The sequence below is a fragment of the Sminthopsis crassicaudata genome, chromosome 3 (assembly GCF_048593235.1).
Source record: "Sminthopsis crassicaudata isolate SCR6 chromosome 3, ASM4859323v1, whole genome shotgun sequence".
Classification (NCBI taxonomy): domain Eukaryota; kingdom Metazoa; phylum Chordata; class Mammalia; order Dasyuromorphia; family Dasyuridae; genus Sminthopsis; species Sminthopsis crassicaudata.
The window spans coordinates 503,156,436-503,163,235 of NC_133619.1; the positions used below are offsets into that span (position 1 = coordinate 503,156,436).

The following is a 6,800-nucleotide window of genomic DNA, read 5'->3' on the forward strand; positions in this document are numbered from 1 at the left end:
AACAGATAAATCAACAGGAACCATATTAAAACAGAACATGTTATGTTTCCACTGGTATTCTCTTTTTTATTTTATAATTATAATTTTTTGACAGTATATATGCATGAGTAATTTTTTTATAACATTATCCCTTGTATTCATTTTTCCAAATTATCCCCTCCCTCCCTCTACTCCCTTCCCTAGATGATAGGCAATCCCATACATTTTACATGTGTTACATTATAACCTAGATACAATATATGTGTGTAAATCCCATTTTCTTGTTGTACGTTAAGTATTAGATTCCAAAGGTGTAAGTAACCTGCATAGATAGACAGTAGTGCTAACAATTTACATTCACTTCCCAGTGTTCCTTCTCTGGGTATAGTTGTTTCTGTCCATCATTGATCAACTGGAAGTGAGTTGGATCTTCTTTATGTTGAAGATATCCACTTCCATCAGAATGCATCTTCATACAACATTGAAGTATACAGCGATTTTCTGGTTCTATTCATTTCACTCAACATCAGTTGATGTAAGTCTCTCCAAGCCTCTCTGTATTCCTCCTGGTGGTCATTTCTTACAGAGCAATAATATTCCATAACATTCATATACCACAATTTACCCAACCATTCTCCAATTGATGGACATCCATTCATCTTCCAGTTTCTAGCCAATACAAAAAGGGCTGCCACAAACATTTTGGCACATACAGGTCCCTTTCCCGTCTTTAGTATTTCTTTGGGATATAAGCCCAGTAGTAGTACTGCTGGATCAAAGGGTATGCACAGTTTGATAACTTTTTGGGCATAGTTCCAAATTACTCTCCAGAATGGCCAGATTCTTTCACAACTCCACCAATAATGTATTAGTGTCCCAGTTTTCCCACATCCCCTCCAACATTCATCATTATTTGTTCCTGTCATCTTAGCCAATCTGACAGATGTGTAGTGGTATCTCAGAGGTGCCTTAATTTGCATTTCTCTGATCAGTAGTGATTTGGAACACTCTTTCATATGAGTGGATATAATTTCAATTTCATCATCTGAGAATTGTCTGTTCATATCCTTTGACCATTTATCAATTGGAGAATGGTTTGATTTCTTATAAATTAGGGTCAATTCTCTATGTATTTTGGAAATGAGACCTTTATCAGAACCTTTAACTCTAAAAATATTTTCCCAATTTGTTACTTCCCTTCTAATCTTGTTTGCATTAGTATTGTTTGTACAGAAACTTTTTAGTTTGATGTAATCAAAATCTTCTATTTTGTGATCAATAATGATCTCTAGTTCTCCTCTGGTCATAAATTCCTTCCTCCTCCACAGGTCTGAGAGGTAGACTATTCTCTGTTCCTCTAATCTATTTATGATCTCATTCTTTATGCCTAAATCATGGACCCATTTTGATCTTATCTTGGTATATGGTGTTAAGTGTGGATCCATATCTAATTTCCATACTAATTTCCAGTTTTCCCAACAGTTTTTTCCAAATAATGAATTTTTATCCCTATTGTTGGTATTTTTGGGTTTGTCAAAGACTAGATTGCTATAGATGTACCCTTTTTTGTCCTTTGTACCTAATCTGTTCCACTGATCGACTGGTCTATTTCTTAGCCAGTACCAAATGGTTTTGGTGACTGCTGCTATATAATATAGCTTTAGATTAGGTACACCTAGACCACCTTCCTCTGACTTTTTTTTCATTAGTTCCCTTGCAATTCTCGACCTTTTATTCTTCCATATGAATTTTGTTGTTATTTTTTCTAGGTCATTAAAATAGTTTCTTGGGAGTCTGATTGGTATAGCACTAAATAAATAGATTAGTTTGGGGAGTATTGTCATCTTTATTATATTTGCTCGGGCTATCCAAGAGCACTGAATGTCTTTCCAATTCCACTGGTATTCTCAAGCAATTTGTTATTATTAGAATGGTTGAATTTAGTTATTGTATTTCATGAAGTTTTTAGTATAAGTTTTATTATCTCCCTGTGGAAGTGACTTGTAGCAATTTAAAGTTGTCATATTTTTGATATTCATAAATTTTGAACATAATTCTTGTATTATTTCTTGCATTATATGGTATTCAGGCTTTTTAATTTGTCATATTGTTCTAGAAGGCTTGTGGAATTTCAATTATTCCTGTCCATTCTTTCCTCAAGATCAATATTCTTTGCTTGTATAGAGATTATGTGTTATTTTTTACTTCACTTCGTTTTGTTTTCAAGATTTTTTAAAGTATATTTACATTCTTTCACTTCACATGTATTTGTAAACCTAATCAATTCCTTCTCTTTTGTGAGAAGATTCATTTTTGTGGATTCAAGTCTTTCTAGATAATTTATTTCTTCTATGCAGGCCATACATTTTGTCAGTTCTGTTCAATTTCTTTAAATGCTTTGGTCTCTTTTACAAGGTAGTTGGATATATTCTGTAATACAGCTTTATGCTTTCTTAGGAATCCATATAGTTTTTTATCTATCTATCTATCTATCTATCTATCTATCTATCTATCTATCTGTCGATCTATCTGTCTTTTGCTGAAGAAATTGGGGTTAAATGACTTGCCTAAGGTCATATAGCTAGGAAGCTTTAGGTGTCTGAGGCCAGATTTGAACTTAGGTCCTCCTGACTTCAGGGCTGGTGCTCTATCCACTGTGCCACCTAGCTGCCTCTAGTGTTTTTTTTTTAATCTTATCAATTATAGGTTTAATTCCCATCACCTTATAATATTTATTTTTAAAATGTTTCAGCTATTTTTATATATTGGCAGCTTTATCCCTTCAATGGGTGTAATGTCCAGACTAGCTCTTAGGAGGACCTTGGGATCAGCCTGAGTGCTCAGTCTTAGTGTAGAAGTGAATGAGGCAGGAGAGCCACCACCAGGCTGGTCAAAGATGAAGTCTGGCACCTGAAGTCTGGAGTCTAAATTCTTCTCTGTGTCTGTGGCTGAGAGCTGTGGCTGAGAGAGAGTTTTCTGTGTCTGAGACTCCCTTAAATACCTCAGTATGATTATATCACTACAACACACTGAGTGTGCACAACCATTACATCACCATACTAAATACTAAGTATATGCTTAACAATAAATACCTTGCTGACCTAGATTCAAGTATACTTTTTCAGAGATATGGCCATCTATAAGTGGGTACTCACACGAATGGATTTCATGCCTTTAGGGCTGATATTCCCACACAAATCTGTGGGTCTGTACTCTTCAAATTATAGTTCACAAGCTTCTATTCAGTGTGGTTTCTAACAACATTCAACCTGTATATTATAGTGTTTGTTATTATTATTTAGGATATTGCATCAAAGGCAAAATGCTGCTCTTCTCTGAATTAAATCTTGGGTAAACTGTCACATTAATCCAAAAGATTTTTGTTCTTGATCTGATTTTGTGATCAACTTTTTCTGTTATTTTGGGCAGGTAATTTATCTTTTTGAGTCTACAGCTTTCTTCAACTGAGAAACAAGTGGGTTCGAGTTAGACAACTGTAAAATTTCTCACTCAAAATTCTCATTATTTATTTTGTTAAAATATGTGAATTTAACTACTATTTGTATTAGTGAGGGACCCAAAGAAGGTCACAAAGAAGAAATAATTTCCACACAGATTTTGAAATTAGAAAAGTTATCTCTTTAAAGAGCAGAAGCAGGTTAATCAATATCAACTTCCATAGCTATCCATAGCTATTCTATTTATTTGGAATACAAGCTAGAAAAGTGGTAAATAGTAAGACAAAAGTAGGAATAGAAACCCAGCCTTAGCTGGTTTGAGAAATGTTTTCAAAGCAGCTCTCAGTTGGACTTCTTTGTCATTACAGGTTTTATTATAGAGATCTGATTGGTACAAAGCAAAGTTTCTCTCTGTCTGCCTGTTTGTCTGTCTCTCTTTCCCCTTCTCAGTACACATTAAACCTATTAACCCATTATTCTAATTTTTCTCCTTTCACTAAAATGTCTTTTCTATCACTTTGTTCAAGGCAATTTTAACATCCTTATTTCTTAGACTGTAGATGAGGGGATTTAGCATGGGCACACTAATAGTGTAAAAGAGATAAGACACTTTCCCCTGATCTATAGAGTTGACTGAAGATGGCTGCAGATACATGAATGTACCAGAATCAAAGAAAATGCCAACTGCTGAAATATGAGAGCTACAGGTCTTAAAGGCTTTTGATCTGCCTTCTGTGGATTGAATTTTTAAAAGGCTAGCAATGATCAAAACATAAGAGCAAATAATGATCAGGGTTGGGCAAAGGACATTAAATGTACTGAAGGCCAGATTCACCATTTCGTTGACATAGGTACTTGAACAAGAAAGCTTCAAGAGTGGAAGAATATCACAGAAGGAATGATTGATGACATTTTCCTGACAGAAGAGTACTCTAAGTAAGCAGCCTGTATGAGCTATGGCCCCTACCAGGCCAAATGCAAAGACTCCACTTACCAACCAAGAGCACACCTAATAGGATATCATAATACTATAACGAAGGGGATGACATATAGCTGCATAGTGGTCATAAGGCATCACAGCTAACATTTGGCATTCAGAAATTACAAAAATGACAAAAAAATAGAATTGAGTCATGCACTCAAGGTAGGAAATAGTGTTTCTCTCTGACACAAAGTTCACTAGCATTTTGGGAGTAATGATAGTTGATTGACAGAGATCAATGAAGGACAAACTGCAGAGGAAATAGTACATGGGGGTATGGAGATTGGAACTGAGTCTAATCAATATGATCATGCCCAGGTTCGCACACACAGTGACTATTTATATGCTCAGGAATAGGAGGAAGAGGGGCAGCTGGAGTTCTGGATGGTCTGTGAGTCCTGTGAGGACAAAGTCAGTCAGTAGCGAGTAATTTGATGTAGCCATTTTTTTGGAGAGTAAAGAAGGCAAGAACCTGTTGATTAAAAGGAAAAATAAAAATCCTTATTATTACAAGTCTCAGGTGAAATCTCAGACATAACAGTAAAATTATAATTTTTATTTTAATTATTTTTTTTGTCTTTATTTCTCTACAACTCACATTTTGGCAAAGTATCAGTTGTTCAATATTTGAAATTAATATCAAAATTCATGGATGTATAACACCAACACTCACAACAGTGGCTAGTATTTCTGTAGAATTTTTAATATCTTTAAAATATTTCAAATGTTATCATGTCTTCTCTCATCTTTATAAAAATCATTTGAAGTCAATGCAGTTACTATCCCTATTTTCACATGAACAAACTGAGAGATTAAATGACTTGATTTGGTTCACACAGTAAGTGGAAAAGCTGATACTATTACTACTAATAATTAATGGTAGTAATTAGAGTGAGTAACTTTTATATAGCATTTAACTTATGTTATCTTGTTTCATTTAATCTTCATAACAAGTCTTTGACATAGATGGTATTATTTTCAGGTGAAGAAACTGAAGCAGCAGAGGTTAAATGACTTGGTTAGGGTCACATTTAGTAAATATCTAGCACTAATTTAAAATTCAGTCTTCCTAACACTACATCTAATCTCTGCCCAATGCATTACCTGCATTTAAAACTAGGGTCCTGTAACTTCAAGTTTATAGTTATTAGGACAATTAATATTGTACCATATGCTTATATATGAATATGAGTATGTTTGCACTCACACATACATTTATGTTGTGTCATGCAAGTTTACATATGTATCTATGTATATACATATATATGTATATATATATATATATGTGTGTGTGTGTGTGTGTGTGTGTGTGTGTAAGTACATATGTATATGTGGGTGTATATTTTTCTGTGATTTTTTTTTTGATGTATGGAGTTTCCACTGGGAAATTCCTCATTTTTAATCATCAGTTTACCTGAAATTTCTAGTCTTAAATAGCAACCAGGAGTAATAGTCATTTAAATTATTACCCACATAGGTATTGTGACTCAGAACTGGATCTCTATATATATAAATGTGTTCTCTTTACTCCCCTAATTCCTCTTCCCCCCCCCAAAAAAATCCACCAAAGTTTTATCCTGTAAATGATTACAGATCTTCAGGTTGAAGTATTCTCAAAACATGAATGTATTCTCAAACATTTAATAGAAAAGAAGCATGGATTCTGTTGAAGAAACAGGAAACAGAAATGATAGTATAGTATAAAATAGATAAAACTGCATTTCTATAAAAAAACAAAATAATATGTACATATAACTATATATGGATTTGCATAAATATTTAAGATAGTGGGAGCTTAGTATGTCTACCCATAAACATAAAATCCAGCTTTATAATACTTTGAAAGAATGTATTAGGAGCAATGACTTTTACCAAATAATTGATCAATCATAAGCAGTGATTAGCACCTGGTTTGTGCCAAATGAAATGTTAAATGATTAAATTTCTCGCCATGCTAATTCAATATCCATTTAGCTGCCAAAATGATTTCTCAAAACTCCCTGTCCAACCATTTCACCCTTTTCCCTAATCTAACTCAGTAAATTCTTTTTGGCATTCAAAACCCTTTGTGGTGAGCAGAACCAGAAAGACATTGTACAGAGCAACAGCAAGATTGTATGATGATCAACTATCTTAGACTTAGCTCTTCTAAACAATTCAATGATCCAAGGCGATTTCAATAAACTTTTGTTGGAAAATGCCATGCAACATCCAGAGAGAGAACAATGGAGATTGAATTTAGATCCAAGCATATGCTTTACACCTTTTTTCCCTTCTATTTTTGTCTTTCTCTTGGTTTTTCCTTTTTGTTCTGATTTTTCTCTTCTATCGGGAAATATGTAAAAAATGAATGTACATGTATAAACTAACATTTTTTAATT

General features: G+C 33.8%; 1 pseudogene; it reads right to left on the reverse strand.

Moving 5' to 3' along the window:
• Nucleotides 1-3,933: 3,933 nt before the first annotated feature.
• On the reverse strand, nt 3,934-4,863 carry LOC141559746 (olfactory receptor 8G50-like; annotated as a pseudogene).
• Nucleotides 4,864-6,800: the final 1,937 nt, after the last annotated feature.